The 24,640-nt window shown below is 40.0% G+C and overlaps 1 protein-coding gene across 1 annotated transcript in view; it reads left to right on the top strand.

Moving 5' to 3' along the window:
- The first annotated feature begins 820 nt into the window (after positions 1-820).
- ZMAT4 (zinc finger matrin-type 4) overlaps positions 821-24,640 on the top strand; it is a 467,773-nt gene continuing 443,953 nt past the window's right edge. Inside the window, 1 exon segment of the mRNA XM_049771892.1 lies at positions 821-960. The gene's annotated coding sequence lies outside the window, so the exon portion shown is untranslated.

The raw sequence follows: 24,640 nt of genomic DNA, 5'->3' as shown, positions 1-24,640 counted from the left end.
AGATGATTAGCTCTGGAATGTCTGTCATATGGACCTCCCAATGTAAGGAACAGTTAAGACATTTTGGACTTTTCTGACTTTACAGTTTATCTGAGAAATTGTCTTCTCAGTTTGGGGTAGATTGTGAGGGAATGAATCCATGGTTAAAGTCTAATGAAGGGGTATAATATGTCCCCCCAAAATCTAAAGTGACCTTCACATGCCCTCCAGGGTGGCTTCTGGGAAAACACTTCAACCCTTCTTTACCTTGCTCTGCTTCACAGAGCTTGTCTGACATAGGCATAAACCTTCTTGTTATTCTCTCTGCCCTTAGGAACATTTACCAGTTGGGAAAAAAAAATACAGTCAGAAAATTGTTGCTATGGGTTCTGTTTTGTGGAAGTTAAAAATGCTGGAACAAAATCTGACTGCCTGGTCTCTCTCTCTCTCTCTCTCTCTCTCTCTCTCTCTCTCTCTCTCTCTCTCTCTCTCTCTCTCTCTCTCTCTCTCTCTCTCTCTCTCTCTCATCCCCCCTTTTTTCTGCTTTCCCTCTTCTCCCCCACTCCCCACTTATTGTATAGTCTTCCCTCCTCCCCCTCCACTGGAACTGGACTCACTGTCCTGCCCCCTGCAGGGTCGGTCAGTGCAGAGCCTTACAGGTTGTCAATGAAACATGGAATTATTTCCTTTGATGGCTTAGATAATAGTAGGAGCGAAAGCAGTAGAGTGAGGTCGCCTGAAACCAATGCAGCCCAGCCCGCGACTGCAGAGCCAATGGCAAGAGCAGGGGGCGGCGCATCAGCTCCCGCAGATAATTGCTAAGTGCTTCGCTAGCACAGTTGATCTGAGCTGCTGAAAGGTCTGGTCGCAGAGGCTGGAACGCGCAATACTCAGCGTGCTCCATCCCGGCAGCATCCTTCCTGGCCCGGCTCGGCAGGGAAGCGAGCCTGTAGGCAACAGCCCCTCCGCTCCCCGGAAAAGGTACCCACCCGCTTGCCTCCCGGGGAGGGGAGGGGGCGGGGGTGTTGCTCCTGCTTTGCCTTTTTTGCCGCGGCTTCCAGTTTAGCATCTGTGGAAGAGGGATTGCGGGAAGAAGAGAAAAGTTTAAAGGAGGGAATGTGACCAAGATGGGATCTGCATGCGTGTTATTGAGAGCACACCAGGAGGCGGATTTGGAAAACTTCTGCGCTGTCCAGAACTGGGCTTGTTTACTAATCACTCAATTAAAGGATGGGCTCCGGGGGTTGGTCTGGGGCAGGAGTGCAGGAAGGGTTGGATTGGAGATTCAGTGTTTTGGGGGGCGAAGGCGATTGGGGCTCTCCTGGGCTGTTTCCCCGACAGCCCACTCATGGGAGGTGGGTATCAGACTGGTTGTCTGGCTTGTGCTAGAGAATGTGCTCCCTTAACTGTGTGATGACCTGCTTTGCTTCAACTCTTGTGACCTTCCACTTGAGTTGTTCCTCAAACTTCTCTCTCTGCCCTCCCTCTGCATCCTGACCCACTCTGATCCAGTTCCCTTTGTTTGGTGGAAGGGGACATTTCTTGCATTGTGGACATCTATTCTTTTTGAATTAATGGGCTTCCATGTGGCCCACAACTTGGTGAGAAACCATCAAAATATCGCGGAGTCAAAGAAACCGCTTCATTGATTACCTCCTCCCCCCAAACTCCTGGAGTTTGGTGTGTACTGAAATACAGAGAATGGTGTGACCATTTTATTTTTGTATTTGTATTCTGAAATATCTAAAATGCTGCTACCGGTTTTTTTTTCTTGTAAATATTGTGCTTTTCTCAGAAAAGGAGTGCCCATCAAAGCAAAGTGGTGGGAAGGGCAGACTGCTCTGAGATTGCTCGATATAGGTGGGCAGGTTCGTTCATTGATGATAGAGAAGGTGCTGGCGCCACTATCTACCTTGATTATGGAAGCTGTTCTTCAGGGGATTAAAAACATCCTGTAAGCAACAGCTGGTGAAGCCCACAGCACCCCTTGGGCACTCCCAATTTGGAGCCCACATAGGGCCCCAGTTTCTCAAAGAGCCCCTGTTGATCCACTGAGGAATGATAGGGGGTGAATCTCCTAAGAGCAGGGGTCTCACGTGATTCAAGTGATTTCGAGCTTGCAACCCCGTGGTCCTGGAGCAGCACAGGGGTCTGTTCTTGAATTAACGGGACACTCAGAAATGGGTGGATTTAATTCAATCCCTGAGGCGTTGGAGGCATTCACATGATTTCCTATTCTGATTTCTGTCCTAGACCCAGAATTGGAGAATTGAATTTCCAGTCCTGGGAGAAAAGTGAACATTCTGGGAGAGATTTCCCAGAAACTTCTTTGCCCCATGACACCTTTCCTGATGTGGTGTAGATGACAGCAAATCGCTTTCATATTTTAGTTCTTATTGTTTTTAACCCCCACAACAGAGTCTATGTTCATCAAGCAGCTCTTTTGATTGGGACCTGATATTCTGGAAGATCTACTCATAGTAGTGAAAACAACACCACCAAAACAAACAGCTCTTTCCTCCCTCCCTCTTTCTTCCCTTCCTTCCTTCCTCCCTTCCTCCCATTCTCCCTCCCTGCCTCCCTCCCTTCCTTCCTCCCTTCCTTCCTCCCTTCCTCCTTTCCTTCCTTCCTTCCTTCCTTCCTTCCTTCCTTCCTTCCTTCCTTCCTTCCTTCCTTCCTTCCTTCCTTCCTTCCTTCCTTCCTTCCTTCCTTCCTTCCTTCTTCCTTCCTTCCTTCCTTCCTTCCTTCTTTTCCTCCTTTCTTTCCTTCTCTCTTCTTTTTTCATAATACAGTTTCCCCTTTTGCACATGTCTTCTGACAATAAACAAGCTTGCAGGCCCACAAACTATAAATCCTTTCTGTATAGTGATTTTAGAATTTTTATTAACTCTCAGGGTTACCAAGAACTCAAGTTTGTCTGAAACTCTCCTCTATTTGTCCAGGATATGTTACCCTCAAAAATGACCCAGGGGAAATCATGTGTGTGTTTGTGTGTGTAGAAGGCACTTTTGAATAAGACACCTTGGTTTGTATGTAGGCAGTGATAGAGCTAGAATTGTTTATTGAGTTTGAACGATGCCTAGAAATAGTAACAGGTAGAAATATTGGTGACCCCTATTTTGGTACTGACCTTGCAGAGTTCTGTATGGTAGAGGGTACTGAAAGTAAGGCAGTTAAACTGACTCCTGAATGGTGACTCATGCAGTGAGGAAAAAGGCTTGGAGGTGCAGGTGGGGGGCAGAGAAAGCTTTAGAAAGTACAAGTGGGGCATGCAGGAGCACTTCTTTTCCTTCTCCCTCCTCCTCTTTCCTCTTCCTTGGGCTTCCCTAGTTGGAATAAGGATCACTAAAATAACAACTTCAGACTAAAAAAGGATCATAGAAGCTGAAGAAAATTGACAAAATGTGAGATATCATCATTGCAACTTCACCTTCATGGGGCATGAAACCCAGCCTCTAGCTCACTAGGAGAATGTAATCTGCGATGTTGAGTTGATTAGTTGAGTTCATTAGTTCCTTCTGAAGGCAGAGCCTGTGTATTTATGAAGGGATTGATTAGTATGCAGGAAATTAAATTTGTCACTTCGTCAAACACAGTTGCTTTAGCTGGGACCTTGAATAAGCACCATCATAGATCTAGCATTTTCTCCTCTCAGTTGACCAATGAAGATTTGTTTCATTTAACCACTGCACTATGAAGGAGTTACTCCTTTTTTGCTTCCTTAAGCCCTGAGTAATTTTCCTGGCAAGAAAAGTCTCTGCCTTACTTCTGTTACTTCTGTGCTCCTTCAATCCCACTGTCTTTTATTTTCTTCCCCCCTCCCCGCATCATAAGCACATAAGTAAATATTCACTTTCCCAACCTGCACTGACCTTGTAATTTTGTCCCAACTTGACTGCTTAAAAAACCTGTCCTTTGGAATATAATTGGAAATGCGTTAAACATGTTTTTTTTTTATCAGATGAATCTTTTAGTTTCCTATTTGAAGTTTAAATTTGGGGAAAGCAAATGAGTACATTTATTGCTTCAGGAATTTATGTAAATGCTGTGAAGTGCCTCTTTTTGTCTTCTTTTTTCTTTTTCTTTTCTTTTTTTTTTTTTTTAGTTAGAGGTATGACCTCCCCTATTATCCTGGAAAGAGAATATATCTGAAAGATGGAAATAATTTATAACCTCCCCTGAAAGTTGGGAGGTCGGAACACCATGCTTCTGTTATTCAAGACTGGGTTAAGGTGGTTTAAAAATATCAGCTTTCAAATATAGTCATCATGTTATTTCCCCCCTTCATTTTTCACTTAGGAAATTTCATAGTCAAAATTATGAGTAAATGTTCACTTCCCCTTAAGCACATTATTCCCTACTTGGGAGTAAATATACAAATACATACCTGAATAATTTTATTTACCCTGCTATATGCTGCCTCCTTTTTTATTCTAGTTTTTCTTTGTCATTTAAGGTTCACTGTAGAGGTTGAGATGTACTTTATAATACACTGCTCACTTCCCTTGTGAAAACACTTCATCAGAAGAAGCTAGGGATCTTGGAATTAGGTGAAATCTGACCTGAGGAAATAGTGAGATAATCCTTTCCTCATGCTCAATTCTCTGTAGACCTCAAGAACCCTTGAGGAGTCAGCTACCCTCCAAAATCTACCTTGCAAGAGCCCTGCAGATGATAGAACTGTTAGATACGCGGGCATTTTTTTTCAGACCCTGCCTTCACTACTCCACTGTCCTGATGTCACTCTGCTGTCCTTTAAAGTTCATCCACAGGACTCTTGGAAACATTGGCAAGCTTGTGACTTATCTATCAATATCTGGCTTTTTTGCTCTTTGTTCTCTTCTGACATCTGTTTATCAAGAGTTGGAAAGGATCAAATCTACTTAACTGTACTAAGTTGTGACTAACCTACATTGTAGTTACTTTAAATATTAGAGTTCCTAGTGGAAAATAAGATTTTCATAGTGGATATTCTATCACTATTGGGACTGGAAAGACAGTTTGTATAGAGAATATCTGGGAAATTCTGACCATTTGCTTTTCTGTTAGGGTTGGTCTTATTCTTGACCATATCTAAGAGAACCTGCAGAATTCTTCCTTGTGGTGGCAATATTTGTGGACTAGCACCTTGGTCTTGACCCCTTGACCTTGGGCACTACACTTACATGCTCTTTCTGCTTCTCATTTCTATCTTTTAGATGATATTGTTGTATGGTTTGGGTCACACCAGGAGATGCTCAAAGATTACTACTGGCTCTGCACTCAGGAATTTCTTCTGGCAATGCTCAGTGGACCATATGGGTGCTGGGAATAGAATTCAGGTTGGCCATATACATAGCAAGACAAACATTTTACTGCTATACTATCTCTCTGAATTATTTTCTGATTGGACATTTGTTTTTTTTTTTTTTTTTTTTTTTTTAACCTGGGTCCTAGGTTCAATTGGGGTTATTAAAGCTCAAGAAGTCACAGCCTGCTGCAGGCTAATGTAAGTGAAGCATACAGAATCAGATTCCTAAAGGCAGCTCTAGAAAAATGGTATATTTTATGCCAGATGAAAAACAGGCTGAGGGGTGATGTAATAACTCATTTGGGTTTAGGAGGGGATGTTATATGGAGGATGGCGACCAGCTGTTCTCCATCTCCAGTAAGGATTGAACGAGATAAAATAGACAGAAATTGCAGCAGATGGACTTAGATTAGGTATGAGAAAGAATTTTCCATCAGCAAGAGTTGTTAAAACAGGAAGGTTGGGGTGCCTTTGCGATGATCTCCAGAGAATGGATAAGCAGAAGATCCCTTTAGGGAAGAAAGCAGGAGCTTTGAAGAGGTTAAACATTAAGTTGTCTTAAAAGGACCCTTTTAATTCCTTCCAAACTTCACCTTTACTCAGAGGCTACAGAAAGTGACTGAGAATCAAAATTTCTGGGATGGGAGGTACAAAAAAGCAGCCAACCTTTCATGTGCAGCTTTGCCAGCAGATTCTCTCTCTTTTTGATGGTTTCTCACTGTGTGAGAAATAACATGAATTGCTTATATGTGAACCATAAAATCAATACATAATTAGTGAACATATGTTTGGGGACCTCTAAGAAGGAAGAAAGCATGAACTAGTTAGGATTCAAAAATTAAAGGTGTCCTTTGGGCCAGAGAGATAGCATGGAGGTAGGGTGTTTGCCTTGCATGCAGAAGGATGGTAGTTCGAATCCTGGCATCCCATATGGTCCCCCAAGTCTGCCAGGAACGATTTCTGAGCATAGAGCCAGGAGTAACTCCTGAGTGCAGCTGGGTATGAACCCCTCAAACCCCAAAAAACAAAAACAAACAAACAAAAACCTCTAAAAAATTAAAGGTGTCCTTTGCTTGCATGGGTCTATCAGACTATGGGTTTTATCAGAAGTAAGAGAGGGTTGTCCTCTTGGCAGGAACCTGAAAGAAGGCCATCAGCCCTGTAAGCAATCAAAATGGGATGTTTCTTGGGGGGAACAGCTCAGTTTTGAAGAAGCTGGGGGTGGGTTTGGGATTCTGGGATATGAGACAACCTTGAAGAAGGGAGAGAGAGTGGGAAAACCTGAGGAAACACTAACGTGCATAGCTCAAGCAAAGTAAAAAAGCCTAAACTGCTGAGTCTGCCTGCAGAAACAGCTCAAGGAGAAAATGTGAAGAAATGAATCAGCTTGGTAGCTCAGTTGAGGTTAACCTAGACTCATCTAATGCATCCTTTTATGTAGAGTGATTATAGTAGTTTGGTACTAATGGGTCTAGAGAGCTGGATATTCATGGTTACCTTTACTTGGCCAGAGCAAGATCCTAGATAGAGAAACACTTGTGGCCTTGAGCAGTATATAGAATTCCATCTGGTGGAAATAAGTGCTAATACATAGAGTAGTTAAGAGTGCTAAGAAACCTTGGGACCGGTGAGGTGGTGCTAGAGGTAAGGTGTCTGCCTTGCAAGTGCTAGCCAAGGAAGGACCGTGGTTCAATCCCCCGGCAACCCATATGGTCCCCCCAAGCCAGGGGCAATTTCTGAGCACTTAGCCAGGAGTAACCCCTGAGCATCAAACGGGTGTGGCTCAAAAAACAAAACAAAAAAAAAGAGTGCTAAGAAACCAATATTTTCTGTCTCAATCAGTGGGAGGAGCATTTAAAAACACACGAGACATATTCCAAAAACATACCCTTTCTACCCATATGGAATAATATATAATAATATAGATTATTGGGGGCTGAGTGGTAGCACAGTGGTAGGATGCTTGCCTTGCAAGTGGCTGAACCAAGATGGACCTAGGTTCAATCTCCAGTGACCCATATGGTCCCCCAAGCCAGAAGTGATTTCTAAGTGCATAGTGCATAGCCAGGAGTAACCCCTCAGTGTCACCAGGTGTGGACCTAAAACTAATATATATATATATTATATATATTATAGAAATATATATATATTATAGAAATGTATTCTAAGATAATAATTAAGTATTCCACTTAGCAGTATTTGTTATAACAAAACATTAGTTGAGGGGATTATTGAAACTGAATAAAATAGGAAGCAAGAAAGCTATTAAAATTACATTGATAATAAAATATTGAGAAAAATACTAATAATGTGTTCAGTAAATCAATATTTAAAAGTAAATTTAATGCTATAAATTAAAAAAAAACTGACAGTTTTAAAAATAGATAAAACTTGAGTTTTATCTTTCTGTGTTGTTCTCTGAGTTTTAGGAAATATATATTTTATTTTGTGAAACTTTTCTATATTTCCTAAGTATTCTCCAGGAAACAGTATTTTCCAAATCAAGGAGACATGCTCTTAAATCAGTCACTCAAACTACATGGGTTCAAATAGTGACTATATATGTAGCAAGGTGACAGACATGACATTGCTCACTAAAACATCACAGGCCCTGTGATGTCCTTATCCATTTGGTGGCAGCAGGTATGTGCACACAGAATAGACAGTAGGTGTTTCCCTGCATCAATTTGCTTCAAGGCTGAGAGTTTGCATTAGACATTGAATTTTAGCATTTATGTGCTGGAAATCGTCACCATTGCTATGGCACACTTGTTTTATTTATTTATTTTTCTTTACTTTATGCCCATTCACCTACCTACACATACCCCCCAGACCCGGGCCCTACAGTGGTCAAGATTCTTAATATTTCCAGTGATGTACTTATAATCCTTACAAATATCTGCTGATTTCGCAGGCAGATCAGTGGAGGCTCAGGAAAGCTGTGACAAGGCCATGTTCACAAAGCTAGTGAGTGGCAGGACTGGGTAGCAAGGTTTAGGTGATAGAATCTATGCCCTTTCCAGAGCTGGTTATTTTGTGCTATTGAGGATAGCTGGCAGGACAGTGTTTAGCCATACTTCCCTTCTTCTCAGAAGTCATGCCTTCTGCTTAATTCACCTATTAACTAAGATCAAATGGATATGCTAATAGCAATTGCACAATTGCATTTAGGAAAAGGGCTTGGATGCTGAAGGTGGTCCATCCTGGTTGCAGTGACCTCCTGGTTGGGTCACTTGAGAGTCTATCATTTTTTTACTGCCTTTTTCCCAATGTATTTGCTTTCAGCCCTGCTTTTCTTTGTTGCATAAACTCTGGCAGCTAGAGAGTCGTGCTCTCCCTGGAAGTCACAGCTGGCTGACTCCATGATGTTTGCTGGGCCATGGAGGGACTCCAGTGATCCTTGTCTCAGCAGAGCAGCCAAGCAGCTCTCATGGGCACATCTTTGGGGCTTTTAAAGCGTGAATTAAGAAATAGGTAATTGGGAGGCAGGGCAGGTTAAGGTGGGTCACATAGTTGATTGGCCACTATATTCATTTTAATGATAACAGCAAATTTATATGATGTTTGTATTCACAAGGCTAGAGGTATGTGGGGTGGGTACAAGGGCAAACCTTCTGTCTTTATTTTGTATGAGCAATAGGCAGATGAGAGCATAGAAGAAAATTTGCCTACGAATGACTCCTACTTTTTCGTTAGGGAGACCTTTTATAAGTCCTGGGGTGGGGGGACTGGCACCCTGGAATTCAGAATGATACTTGGGGAAAATAGAGTAAAACACATGTGATGACTTTTGTAAAAGGGCACATTCAACTAATTCCTAATGGAGGATAAAAATGATTTGAACAAAAGGGGCTGATTTTGGTACAAGAAGAAGTCTGATACCCAGTCAGCCTGGGGGACATTTGGCTAGGTTAATGGGACAGGTTGTCAGTGTGACATCAGGAGAATCCATTGTCCTGTCACTTCAGGCTTTGCTCATTCAGATAACCCTTATGTTTAATGAACTGGAGCCAGTGTGGCTATGTGCAGAGTGTTGGAATTAGGAGAAGGCCCAGAAGGGAGGAAATGAAGAAACAAGAAGAGTCTTACCTGTATTTTATCTCTTCTACTGCCACTTTAAGTTTGGTTTCTATGAGAAATGAAATTAACCTATATGTTTCTAGAAAAAAGAGAAAGGTAAATTGAGAAATTCCTATTTTGCCTGACCTTACTGGTTTGCTTGAGAAGAGGAAAGAATATCATTAGACAGAAAAGAAAAATATTAGAAAAGCAAACAGAGTAGTTGGGGGCCTTTCAGAGGACCATCTAAAAGTGACGAGGCAGCTTAAGGCACATTTCAAAGATCTATGGTGATATTTTTTAAGTGTTATAAGATACAAAAGAGATTTAAAGAATTACATTACATGTGACAGAGAGGCTGCTGAAGCACAGAGTGGCTAAGAAAGACTGTCTGAGGGAGGTTAACATTGTGAAGCCACCTGGCACTAGCCCATTGACTCACCACTCTTGGGTCTAAGCCTGGGGATCAGGGAGCATCTAGGAGGAGGTAATGAGGCTCTATGTATCTACAACAAGTCCCATCTACAGTTTTCCTTTCTTCCCCCTTTCTGGTTATTTGGAGGTTCAGTAGAGAATGGGGACATTGCCTGTCACTGGGACTGTGAGAAGCACAAGTATCTCCTGGATCAGGAGACCTCTGAGCAGAGGCTCTGACCTGGGGCTGCTCCACTGTGGAACTACATACCTCTTTCTTCCTTCAACTTCCTTTCATGAACTTCAGAACTGTTGGATATTCATTTATTGTTGCTCAAATGCTGAGAATTGACCACTGTGGCTAAGAACTTAGAAATAAAAGAGTGACCAAACTGACTCAGTCCCCACTTCTTATAACTAATTTGGGGGTGGCAACCAGTAATTAAGTAGGAGTAACACTAAGAACAAGGGGGATGGTGGTGAACAGAGTAAGGGAGAGACAGTGTATGGAGATATGAGACCTGAAGGACAGCAGAGAGAAAGTAACTGTGGAGCAGACTGAGGACTGTGCGGTACATATATGTTGGAGGGAAGAACATTCCAGAAGTCCTGAGTAGAGACAATATGTCTGTCTCTAAAGTGTCAAGTACCGTGAGGCCAGGCTCATTTCCTCAAATACCTGAAAACTTTGAGCAGATGAATCACATTGTCAGTGGTTTAAAGTGGATGGATCTCTTCAGTGGCTGTTTATAAAGAGATATGCTGTGAGGACATCGGTGCAGGTAGGAGGCCAGCCAGACAGTCATGATCCTGGCCAGAGGGTCGTAGCATGGCTTAAGGCATAAGAACAGTGTGGGATATAGATGGTGGATAGGTTCTGGACATAATGTGAAAGGGCAAATAACTGTTTATTTAATATATTATATATACAGTTAATAACTATATGTTAGCTCAAATGCAGAAATTTAAGAGAATATAATTTAGAAATAAATTCTTGAACTCTGAATATGAGAGAGAAAACATGAAAAGGAGCAAACTGGGGAGAGACAAAATATGAAGGGAGAAAATTGGGTTAAGCAAAGAGTTCTTTGGTGAAGATGGTTTGGCATCTAAGTGAAATATAAAATGTTCAGTGAAAGGGTCCAATCTGGAGAAAAAAAATGGGAGTTTTCAATTAATTGACAATTGTTGAAGATTTCGAACCAGATGGCTTATCTCAGTAGTGTAGATGGAAATGAGGGATATAGAAATGGCAGTCACCATGTTCTAATCAGGACAACTCCACAGACTTACTCTTAAACAGGATGCAAACCGAGCCTTAAAAGATCATGGATATTCCAGCCCATGCAGCAGAAAGCTGGCCATCTAAGGAGGAGAGGGCAGGTCAAAGCTCTGCCCTGAAACTATGCCTGCTGCCTCAATCAACAACAATCACTGTTTTTCCGATGGCCGTGTCTCATCACTGACCCTCTATGATTCCCTTTGGGGACACCAATCTGTCAAAACTTTAGGTACACTGGTTTTAGGGGCTGATATTATCAAGCTTTTTAGAGCCTATAGATGCACTCTCTTATCTTTCCTTTTTCAGGAGGCCTGGCATTTGGGACCATGCCCGTAAAAGTCATAGTATCAGTTATAGAGCTTTGAATCTCTGGACAGTTTCAGTTGTTTAATGCTGTCATCCCTGTAGAAATACACCACATTAACAGAATGAACAGCTAACAACAAGAGATCACTAAATCTTGTGTAATTGTATTAGTGGCTTCATTGGAAATACAATAATTTTCACAAATGTGCTTGCTATTGTACTTTGTCTTTTTTTAAACTTTCTTTACTTCTTTTTCTTTCTATTTTTTCCAATAACTTTGTTTTCACTTATCTAGAAACAAATGTATTATGATCAACTATATCAACTATGTAATACATTTTCTTTAAGTCATAAAAAAGGAATAGGGATATATATATATATATATACTGGACTCTGGGAACTCCATTATTTATAGATCTAGGATTGACAAAGTTTTTCTTAAAGAAAAATAGTAAACACATCAGGCTTTTTGAGCCATATTTTCTTTGTTGCTATTGCAATACAAAAGCAGCCCCAGATAACATAAATGAATTGGTATGGCTGTGTTCCAGTAAAACTTTATTTATAAAAACAGGAGATAGCTAGCTTGCTGGCCAAGTGTTTGACCCAGTTATAGGACATAAAGATAGATTAGCAAAGGAGACAGAGAAGTAACAGTCCATGAGACAAAGCACAAATAAAAGTCTAGTGCCTAGAACCTGAGAAGTGTTTTTTAAGGTGGACAGTTAAACATTGGATTTAAACACTGCTAGTACATTAAGGAATGAGAAGTCAACTTAGCAACATGAAAGTAATTGGTGAGTTTGTAGGAGCATTTGCAGAGTGGGAGGCAAAAAATGTTGGGTTAGACTGGAAGAGAGGAACTGAAGATAGCTCATCAATACACCTTTAGGGAGGAGTAGTTAAAAAGATGTAGAAAGAAATTCAGGTTAATTCAGGTTAATTTGGGAGCTATAAGGGAGTCCAATGATATATTTCTCCCTTAAATGGAAAAAATAAAAGAGCCAGAAAGATAATATAGCAGGTAGGGTACTTATCTTGTATGTGGCTTATCCAGATTTGATTCCTGTGGCTACATATAGTCCCCTGAGCATTACTAGGAGTCATGCCTGAGCACAGATACACAAGTAAACTCTGAGCACCGTTGGCTCAAAAGACAAAAACAATGAGGGAGGAGAGAGGGAGAAAGAAGGGAGGGAGAGAGGGACAGAGATAGAGACAGAAACAGAGAGAGAATGATGCACACATGCTGATGGAAATGACTTAGATCAGAAAGTGTACATGGTACGTTGGAAAGTAGAGGGATAACGGAGGTCCTATAAAGAGAGATAGGGAAGGCCTTATTCAGCAATATTGATAGCTGTGGGATGAAAGGCAGTGGAGTTGGTAGAGATCTGGATGCAGACTCTGCTAGTAGCATCACTTTTTTTAGGGACCAGAAAGTAAGATCAGAATCTGTGAGAGGAAAAGGAAATAAAACATTATCTACTGGGTTGAGGAGATGGATGACCCCTGAATTTGAGGCTGAGAGACAATGACAGAGAAAGGTTTTAAGTCTAGACCCAAATCAGGAAATTTTGCCAATGCTGCATCAAGATTTTTCAATGTAAAGAGACCTTGTAAATTCTGAAGAGTTATATTTCCATTAATAAGGTCAAGAGATGGGTGTAGATAAATTCTCAAAATCCATTTCAGATTTCATCAACCCACCCTGATGACTATTGTTCAGTTTTGTTTTTGTTTTTGTTTTTGGGCCGGGAATTACTCCTGGCTATGCACTCAGAAATCGCTCCTGGCTTAAGGGACCATATGGGATGCTGGGGAATCGGACCATGGTCCATCCTAGGCTAGTGTGGACAATGCAGACGCCTTACTGCTTGCACCACTGCTCTGGCCCTCAGTTTTTCTTTTCTAAAATTGAAACATAATCTTTTTTTAATATAATTTTTTAATTTTAATCATAGTGACCTACATATCATTGACAATAATATTTTAGGTACATTTTAACATAAAATCAGGGGAATTCCCATCACCGAATTGTCCTCCCTCCACCTCCGTTCCCGTCCTACCTCCCATATCCTCCTCCCTCACCCCCGGGGCTGCCAGAATAAGTGGTCCCCTCTGTGCCTAGCTAACTACTTAGTGGTCCTACACCTGTTTGGTCTTGGTACCTCCCTTATTTCCTGCTCTAATTGGGATGCGGGACTAGATAGTTATGTGGTTTTAAGAAGAGAAAGTAATAAATTGGGGAATAATCAAATATACCGAAAATGGGCGGAGTCCTTTGGGAAGCTCTCATCCTAGGTTTGAGAGACGAAGGGGAAAAAGGAGGTGGAACACCATAACAGTACAAAAAGAAGTGTCAAATAAAATATCCAGTGAACACTCCAACAATAAAGATAAGCACCACATAAAGGCCATGGTCTTGAGATAAAAAACATGGCAGAGCACATAAAGGAAGAAAAGAAAAGAAGAAAAAATAAATAAATATGAGTGGAGACAACAACTTTAATAACCACACCAAAACAAATAAATCGGCAAAAACTAGATAAATAAATAAAAAATGTTTTGTGCTTTGTGCTTTTTCTTTCTTTTTTCTTCCCTCCTGCACAGGAACAGTAAATATTGGGATTATTTGAAAAGGAATTCCCTTGGCCTAAGAGAAACAGGGTTTCTCTACCCTTGAAATATATTGTCATGGGATTAACTATAGACTCCTTTCAGGTTCATTTACTCTCCCTTTGGTGCTTTTGTGGTGTATGGAAGACTTCTGCTCCATCCTGGGTGATAAAATCAGACCTCTGTATCTAGAGATCTTGGTATCTGCACAGGTCAGGGAGTGGAACTTATGATGAAGTCTTTCTTTGTGGTTCTAGAAGTTCTGTTCCCTCTGTGTTATTTTAATTCGTTTTCTGTGGTTGGTGGTCTTGGTCTTTGCGCTGGGCCTGGGATAGCGTCTTTCATTATGTTTCCAGAAGACCCATTCCGTTGCAATTGTCTCAAACAGACCTTTGGAAGTGGGGATCATGGTTGTTGTACAGGTCGTAACTCAAACCCTCGACTAGGGTTTTTTTATTGGTCCTAGGATACATACAGTCTGGTCATGGTTCTATCAGCCAGTCATCTGTAAATCGCGATCTTGGCATTTGGACAGACCAATGGATGACAAGTCTTCTGATTTGGTCTTATCGTTAGTTGGTGAGGTAGGATAATCTGCTCTTAGGTCAAGTTGTTCCCAGTTTCCTCGTTGTTAGGATATCATATTAGAGCTGGCACTTGCTGATGTCCGAGCAGTATTAAGGATGTCCCAGATGGGATTTGTTTCCTGTGGCTGTTGTGAAGAACTGTGTCATTTCTATGTCTGGGATCCAGGATAAAAATTGAAACATAATCTTATATTAATTTCAGGCCCACAACACAATGATTTGTACATATTGTGAAAATTTTGCAAAAATACTATGGCAACATGGCAAAAATATTGTGAAAAATTGCAAAAGTAAGTTTAATGATGATATCACCATACAAATTTTCTGTGTGTGTTTTGTTTGTTTTTGAACTACATATAGCACTCTACAGTGCTCATGGCTTACTTCTAGATTGAGTTAGGGGAATATATACTGTGCTGAGGATTGAACTCAAGTTGGTTGCATACAAGGCACGTATGCTAGCCATTGTACTGTTTTTATTCCTGTATGGTTATGTTTCAAAGAAATTAAATTGCTTCTTCTAGGAAAAGAACTATCAAAAATTGTTATAGAGTTAAATTTTGGGGATCATATGTGCCCTCACCCCTCCACCCGTTGCCCTGCTGACCCTCAGCATAGCTGGTGATATTATCCCTCAAAAATACCATTACAACAAACAAAACAAGATGAAATTGCTTCCATGGAATTATATGAGGAACCAAGTTCATTGCCTGGTGGCTAAGAGTTTGTTGTACGTGTATTGCAGTTACTTCCCTTGTCTTGAAATAAGGGTTCTTAATTTTTCTTTATTGTCTTTCTTTTTTTTAAAGTAATTGTTATTGTGATCAAAGTAAATTACAAGTCTTTTCCAGTAATACTTAAGGTACATAGTGACGAAGAATTAGGGCCATTCCCACTACCAGTGTTGTCTTCCCTCCACCCCTGTTCCCAGCATGCATCACATACCTCCCCTCCCCCCTTTGCTCCTTGGACTGCTAGTGTGAGAGAGTTCGTTTGTGTATAGCTTGCTGTAAATTCGGTATCGATTCTGGTGTCGTTGACTTTGGGTTTGGTGCTTAAGTTTGATCATTTTATTTCCTTTTTCTCATTTTATAACTTTCTATGAGATATGAAAGAGGAGGGAACATCAAGGAGATTCTAATTTTACTTTATGACATTGTCCCGAGGAGAAGCATCTTACCTAAAACCACATGATCTGGGTGGGAGAGCAGTAGAACTTACTACCTGGAATCAATTGAGATATTCCTTTTCCTCTCAGACATCCTAGGAGAAAAGGCTACACAGAGAAAATACTTTCTGATTCTTCCCTTCCTGCAGTTTTGATAGAAGGGAATGCTCAGATAAACTACGAAGATACAGAACCCCCCTCTTAGTTCTGTTTAGATGCTTAGAGGGAAAGAAAAATGGAAACAGGCAAGGGAGAAAGTGGGTTTCTAGGGAAGAAAAATGATTTGGTACTTTGGGAAAGTATAAAATTAGATCACAAACGGGGCAGAAAAGCAGAGAAGACCCTTCATAGAGAAACTGTGATTTGAAGGTAGTGAAATTGGTTACTGAGGCTGGAGGAAGTGGAGGAATTGGCACAGAGTTCCAGAATTTGAGCTCTGGACCAGAATTTGTGGTGGTACTTTTCATACCACTGAAAAGTTTTCTGTTCTCATTCTCAATGTTGTGATTTAAGACATGTGATTGGTTCTGACCCAGATCTATCTATCTATCTATCTATCTATCTATCTATCTATCTATCTATCTATCTATCTATCTATCATCTATCTATCTATCTATCTATCTATCTATCTATCTATCTATCTATCTATCTATCTATCTATCTATCTATCTATATATCTATCTATCTATCATCTTTGGTTTTTGGGCCACAACTGGCAGCGCTCAGGGGCTACTCCTGGCTATCTGCTCAGAAATAGCTTCTGGCAGGCACGGGGGACCATATGGGATGCTGGAATTTGAACCAACCACCTTAGGTCCTGGGTCTGCTGCTTGCAAGGCAAACGCCACTGTGCTATCTCTCCGGCCCCGAGAGGAATCTCTTCTAGATGACAGAGAATCTAAAATACTGCACTCACTTTTAACAATGAGATTATTCTGTTTCAAAACAATGATTTAGGAGGGGAGGGAAAATTTATAGTAAGCTTTATAATGACAGTAAGCAGTTTATAGCTCATAGATTATCTATTCTTCAAAAATTATTGGTGCTATTTATTTGTGAGATATAATAGAAATTATCTTCAGGAACCAAGAGCTTCAATAAAAATAAATTTGTCCACAGATCTAGTGCACATTGTCTGGTTGTTCCAAACAAGTTCCCCTCCTCTAAAGCACATAATGATACCCATCTTTTAAACCTTTTTAAAATAAGGATTAAGTAGTTTGTTCGTTAAAGTATCAAGCATGGTACCTATAATTGTGATAAGTAGTAAGTGGAGGGACAGACATTGGGGTTCTGAGGGGTTAATGGTTACTCTAAAGATGAGCTAGATTGGACTTGAATAGTGGACATGAATAATGAGGAGCAGCTAGGCCCTGGATTACAGAGTGCTTCTGCTATCTGCCATCCCAAAAGTCAGAATACTTATTTATGAGTTTCAGAGCTCAAGTACTTCTTCCCAAATATTGATCATCAAAGTATCAGAGAAGATCAAGTTAGTATTATCAAAGAGTTCAATGCCTTCAAAAAATAAAAACTTAGGCACTAACTGAAGTCTGCAAGCATCATAATATCGAGAGAGATTTAAAAGGAACCAAAAATCTTTGCAGTGCTCCAAGCAGCAGAGACATAGATTTCTCATACTAATCAAGTGATTTGTAGGAAAATTCTATCTATCTTCCTTACTTGAACTGAATCAAGCAAATGATTGCTGCAACTTGCAAAGTGAGCTCTGAGACAAGCACAGGGCTGGTTTATGATCCTGCAGAACTTTTTCTGCAGATAAATTTCTTGGCCAGCAGGTGACTTTCAAGGAGCAACTTCCCCCTTCTCTTGATCTTTCTTTTCATGGTCAGAGTAGGCCTCTTTTTAGGGTGGGACTATTCTCTGATCTGACATATTTGGGTAGCTTGGAAGGAGGAAACATTTGAGCTACATGTCAGAGGATTAGAGCTCTTCATAATCGGAGAGGATTCCACTCATGGAATGTGGGGTGTGAGATTTGGGATAGCATGAATACATTTCTTTGAGTTTTGATAAGTGACCATAATAGCCAGATGCTGGCCTGGTTGTATATGTAAAGATGACATTGTCATTATAGCTGTGTCTTTTCAGAGAGAGCACAATGAACTTTCTCTGCTTTCTTCAAACAAAGGCATAAGGTTCCAAGAAAAAGGGTGCTTGGGAGAGCCAAGTTTTCAAGATGGTTTGTTGTTGGGCTGCATACAGCTGATTCTAAGTATTGCTTCTTTGACTGTGGTTTGGTATTTTCAAGTCAATATTTGGTTAAATTTCTGGACACTTTGAGTAACTTCATTAGAACTTAAATGAAGGCAGTTTAAACTCTTTAAATTTAGAGTGTAGACATTCTGTATCCATAAAGCCTGGGAAGATGGGTAGTTGTTCAGTTTAGGTTAAGGCAAGAAGTGAGTGAAATGATGTGTAAATCCTAACTTAACCAAAAAGTGTTAAAATACTTATGGGCCAATGGGTGATTTTTCTACACAAAAATAAATTTAATATAATTTAGAAAGATATAAAATGGCTAAAAATGCATGTAAAGTGTTTGGCTACATGAATAAACTAATTGTACACGGTGTCTCTGAGAAAGGGATTCTCATTCATTGCTGGTGAGAATGTCGACTGATCCATCCTGCTTGGAAAACAATATGGATATTCCTGAAAAAACTAGAACTTGAGCCTCCATATGATCCAACAATTCTACTCCTAGGAATGTACCTTCAGAGTCCTAAAAACACAATGCAGAAAGGTCTCTGCACTTCTACGCTCATTGCAGCACTATTCACAGTAGCCAGAATCTGAAAATAACCCAAGTGCCCAAGAACATATAAGTGGATAAAGAAAACTGGTACATTTACACAATGCAATTTTATGTAACTATTATTAAGAAATAAAGTCATGAAATTTACTTATACATGGATGGATATGGAGATTAGTATGCTGAATGAAATGAGTCAGAGGGAGAGGGATAGACATAAAATAATCCCACTTATTTGTAGAATAAAAAAAGATAGGGTGTTAATAAAATTCCCATATAAAAGAGATAAGGGCCAGGAGGACGAGTTCATGGTTGAAGTTTGCTACAAACTGTGAAGGAGGGCATTTGCATTGCACTTGACCAACCCAGGACAGACACTGGTTAGATTCCTGGCCTCCCATAAGGTCCCCTGAGTCTGCCAGGGGCGATTTCTTAGTGCAGAGCCAGAAGTAACTCCTGAGCACTGCCAGGTCTGACCCAAAAACCACCACCACCACCAACAACAACAACAAACCTAAAGAACTACAGGTAGGGCAGAGAAGGGATCAGTATGAGAAGAAAAATTGGAACTGATCACTCAGGACAACTGGATGCTGAAAGGATATAGAGTGATGATATCCCCCTTCACAATAGTGCAAAGCATGGTGTCTATAAAGGAAAAAGAGTGAAGGATGGAGAGAGAGAAAGAGAGAGAGAGAAAGAGAAAGAGAGTTGAGGTAGGCAGAGGGATGGTAGGGAGGGAAACTAGGGACATTAGTGTTGGGAAATATGCATTGGCACCTGGTATTGTATATTGTATGGCTGAAACTCAAGCATGACCAACTTTGTAATTATGAAAAACAACAACAACCCACAACCCAACCCAATCGTATTATTAACAGCCTTGTAACCACACTGCTTAAATAAAGTAAAAAAAAAAAATCTTTGAGAACCATTTCTCAATGTCTGATGGAATCCCTTGATAAAATGCATACACCTTGGGGGAGGGTCCAACTTGCATCAAAAATATTTGACTACAAGAATAATGAGCATAGTAAGCTAGGTAGGTAGGATTTGGATCATATTTTAAGTCTCCTCACTGAAAGCTAGTTGTTTGATCTTGTAAAGTTGAGAATTGGTCCTCAGCTTCTTTCTCTATGTGAATGATGAAAAGATTCACTTATAAAGATGACACATGACAGAGAAGTGAGGATTTTAAGTCAAGAACTTACTACCTATAGCTATTTTAATAATAATAAAGTAAAAATGCTAATCAAAAGGCAAATAAAGTGCTATTTTATCCAGCTATAAAATTAAGGGTTAAATATGACCTTGCTAGATACGCAAAACATAACATAGAGATAAGGAATATTCTTAATACATACAGTCCATATGTGGACTAGTCAGAAATTGCCCATGACAAACTTAGTGCAACCGAGTAAATCTCAGCACACCCCACGTTAAGTCCCACGTTGCCTGTCCGCCTGGGCTGCCACCCCAGAAGGCCTGGAGGCGGGGGGGGGGGCAGAAGAGGGGAAAGCTGGGGGCCTATCAAGGCTCCCAGTGCACCCAAGTTAGGGAGAAGGCCTTCCACATAGCGTCTCTCCCAACCCCAAGCCGGCTAGAGCTAGCCTCCAGCTCAAGAGAGGATTGAGAGAGAGCTGGAAGCCAGGATCTGCCCGTCCATTTTGTATTCTGCCCTTTCCCACACCCCTACAAAGCTCATTTTTACTCCTTAACTCTCTCACCCCCCCAAACATCACTAACCCACATTACTCTTTAACTTCAGTACTGCACAATCTTTATCACAGACCAAAGCCGTGCATTGTGTGTGACAACCCCAAACTGTTTCAAAAGACACGTATTTCTTTCGAATATTTTGTGTTTTTTCTGTGACAGCTATAAGTCTACTAAATATTCTCTTATACAGTGACGATTCTAACCACTTTCTTATCATCTCTTTATGAACTGTTCAACAAGGAATTTTGGTGAAAGAGTTCCCCAGTTTAATGCTTATGATTGAACCATGTCAGGGGGATTATTGGACTTGTTCTTATGGCCCCCATATGCGCCAATAACGTCACGTGGCATTGCTCCTTTTTTGCATAGGCACATTAAAATGGGAAAATACTATACATACAAATAAGATCCTATCTAATAGAAATTGGAACACACAAATCTTGTAGTGCAAAGGGACCTTACACCCTGAACATTGACATAACGACCTGGCACAGGCCTCAGAAGAAAGGGCATTTTCTATTCACCCCTGAACCAGAGAAGCCATCCATGAAACATCCAGGCTTGTCTATGATATCACCTGGAAGCAATCCTCTACCACGGAAGACCCTACACTGCTCAGACATCGACCTGCTCAACAGAGTCTTCCCTTAACACTATGAGAAGACATAACAACAACAATGACCTGCTTACAGGACAGGGCTCTCTGCATTCCCCTTTAATGGTGAGGTGAAACGAGAAGACACCCCACATCCTGACTTCAATGTAGGATATGCAGATTCCAGGATATTTAATACAGAAACATGATACCAACAACAGAGACTGTGTGAAAAATAAAAGTGTGTTGGCACTACAGACAATGTCTTGGTTTGGACGATCTAGCTTGCCTGGAGCCTAGAGTTGGTCTTATGCCAGGAAACTTCAGGGGTCTGGTCTCTTTGTATTTAGGCCAAGGTTATTCCTTTCCATTCCCCTCATATTTTGGTGGGTCTATGCAAAAAACAATTACCACTCTAACACCGTTTTTACTGTGCTCCTTTGACTCTAATCCTTAAAAAAAAAACACTTAAAATTTGAGGTTAACTTAAGCTAATATGCATGTTCATGAAATTGTAAAAAATACTATGCCTCTAATGTTTAAAAAGTTACGTAAGTTTTATGGCTTTAGATTGCCTTGTGTGCTGTTAAGAAATATTATAATGTGTTACAATCTGGGGACTTGAGGGACAAAGTAATTGTACATGGATTCTGTTTTATTTACCTTAATGTTCTTTGGCTGAAAGTTCAAAGTTAAGATATCAGCAAGGGGACTTCTTCTGAGAATTATGTTATGGGTGATTGTCCTTCCACTGTAACTTTACCTTGTCCTCTTTCTTTGCATCTTTGTTCTCATAATTAAAAATAAAAAAAATAAAAATAAATAAATTTCTAATGGCTTTATAAAAAAATATGACCTTGCTCACAGAAACCTGGCAAAGAGAGAACTTATTTATAGAATTGTAACTTGTGCAACTTGTAACTTTTTGGAAAGGCTGTGTTTTTTTCTTTTTCTTTTTTTTTAGGCTTTTGATTAACTCCAAGGATTTTTTTCTAAGGAAGTCATCAGAAAGGCTTGGGCATATGTGTGTTCATGTTGCTAGCTGTGGTGCAATTTAGTTTGCTGCAAAACAAATCCAAATTCCCTAGCAGAAAAAATTTTACTTTGGTTCATTCACACAATGTGGTGGTGGGCAGCCATATCAAATATTTGAAGAACATTAAAACTATGAGATAGTGTTCTTGAAGCTCATGTGAAATACATTCTAAATTGGCTAGTTTCTAAAATTAAATATGTGCATGTTTGATAGTATATGCACAAATATGTATTAAATACACCAAAATGTTAATAAGGATTTCTTCCAGATGGTGAGACTATAGATTACTTTTGTTTTCCTCTTTCTTTATAAAATATTTTATGTGAACCTCTATTTATTTTCATAATAGAAGTTATATGATGAACATGAGAAGTATAATCAAAGTAGATAAAGTTCTTTCCTTGTTTAAGAAGCATTTCTTTGTAGATCAGGCCTGGTATGAATTCCTTGCAAGATTGGAAGCTTTTGTATCTTCCTCCTCTTACTTTTCTCTCACCAATTTGGAAGAAACAAATGTTTGGGAGATAAATATTTTAGAAAGCAAAAGTAGAAGTGGGTGTATTGTGAAGAAAGAACCAAGCACAGTATATATTCAACCCTGAAATTCTTAAGTTTCTTAGAAGCCACAGACAAGGTAGTGATATGCTCATATTTTCCCTACCAAAGGCTAAGAATCTAATACTGCCTTTCCTTTCCTCACAATTGTCTTTGGAAAACCAGGAAGACACATTTTTTGTTTGTTTGTTTTTAAGCTATACTCATTGTTATTCATGGCTACTCTTGATTCTGTACTCAGAATCACTCCCGGTGGGCTCAGGGATCACGGTCGGATGCCAGGGTCTGAACCTGGGTCAGTTGTGTGCAAGACAATTGCAACAGCTTCAGTCCCTAGGAAAACACATTTTACAACAAAAAAGCAGCTCCACGTGCTCAAAGCTCAGAGAATCTGAAGATTGTCAATGCCAGAAAGGATGTTAGAACATTTGCCATAGTCATTAGGTTCAAGGTTGCAGTATCTCATGGCAAAGCCATTTCTCTGTGTAGGTGAGAGGACAGCACCATCCAGGTTAAAGAATGTGGCAAATTATATAATGTATTAAGTAGCCAGTGGGACTGGCTACTTAATAGAAAAAAATTCTTTGTTCAAAAAACCTATAGTGGGGATGTTTGGTAATATCTTGTTTGATAATATTTTGGTGTTGCTTATTTCCCTGTGAAATATCCTCTGGAGAACTAGCTTTTGTGCATGCTTTGGACAGCTTAATACTAACATGTGCTTTTCAAATTTTGGATTAAAAAATTTATGTTTTGGTTCTTAATAGTACACACCTAGTTTAAACCTATAAAACTTTGCAGGAATGGATATTTTTTCTTTTGAGTATAAAAGTTCCAAGTAGTAAATGTAAATATGCTTCCTTAATTGATTTTTATAAGGTCTCTGAAAAATGAGGCTATGTATATGAGAGTGAGCAAGAGAGAGAAAGTGAGTTAGAGAGACAGAGAGAGACAGAGAGACACAGAGAGAGTAAGCTGTCTTTCTTCAGTTGAAGTGGGAAGTTAAGGGGAGCAGTTTTGACTCTAATTTAGGTCCTACTGAAACATACTCGAATAGCTCTTCTTTGCGTTGGTGGGCTTTTCCACTAATGGAGAGGCCCTAAATCGAAGACATTTGTTGTGATCTCTGCCCTCTAGAACCCATCACGTGTTCAACTCATAACATTTTTCTTTAAAAATAGAATGGCTATTGTGCCTTTCTATTTTATACTCAGTGCCAGAACCAGGTTCCCAGAGACACAGGATTAAGTTTAGCAAATGTAAACTGTAACTTTATAAAGGTGTAGCCTTCCACTACATAATATGCTCTAACTTCTGTTCTTTTTCTCTGCTTTGGAATTTGTCCATATGTTTTCCTTCTTTTAAAGATCTGACATGGCCATAGCTATGTCTATAAATAGTAACAAACATCAGCTATAGTGCTGGTTATGAGGCTGATACATACTTTTTTTTCTTCCCACCCACTGAAAGCCTTGGGAGAAAATTGCTCTGTGTGTGTGTGTGTGTGTGTGTGTGTGTGTGTGTGTGTGTGTGTGTGTGTGTGTGTGAGCTCAATTTATAGTTATATTTAGACATAAGTACAAAATCTGGAATGTGTGAAAATATATATGGGGTTTTGTATCTTTTCTTTATGGGGGTGGGTGTTTATACCCAATGATGCTTAAGGATTGCTTCTGGCTCTGCCCTCAGGAATTTCTCCTAGGGATGCTCAGTGATTCATATGGAATGTCAGGATTCAAACCTGGGTGGCTCTGTGCAAGACAAACCGTCTGTACTATCACTCCAGTCCCTTTTCTTTTCCTTTTTTCTTTCCTTCCCTTCCCTTCCTTTCCCTTCCCTTCCCTTCCCTTCCCTTCCCTTCCCTTCCCTTTCCTTTCCTTTCCTTGTTTTTCTTTCCTTTCCTTTCCATCCTTTTTCTCTTCTTTTTCTTTTCTTTTCTTTTCTTTTCTTTTCTTTTCTTTTCTTTTCTTTTCTTTTCTTTTCTTTTCTTTTCTTTTTAGGAGTTAGCTAAAAAGAGGAGTTTTCAAAACCAACAGAAAATAAAATGACTTTCCCAAGTAGCCACTCTGTTCTGGCACAGTGCTAAATGAAATTAGTTTTTGTCATCAGAACTCCAGTCTAGCAGGAGTGCAGTTTTATCTGCCGCTTATCCTACCAGGCTTCCTGGGCATAAAATGTGACAAGATTCCTTTTATAAATTCTTAGGGATATTTAATCATTGTAGAGAGGCTCTCTAACAGTTGTATTGATTTAGT

Source organism: Suncus etruscus, chromosome 4, assembly GCF_024139225.1.
Source record: "Suncus etruscus isolate mSunEtr1 chromosome 4, mSunEtr1.pri.cur, whole genome shotgun sequence".
Taxonomy (NCBI): domain Eukaryota; kingdom Metazoa; phylum Chordata; class Mammalia; order Eulipotyphla; family Soricidae; genus Suncus; species Suncus etruscus.
The sequence above is the reverse complement of the archived record's forward strand: the minus strand, read 5'-3'. Positions and strand labels throughout refer to the sequence as shown.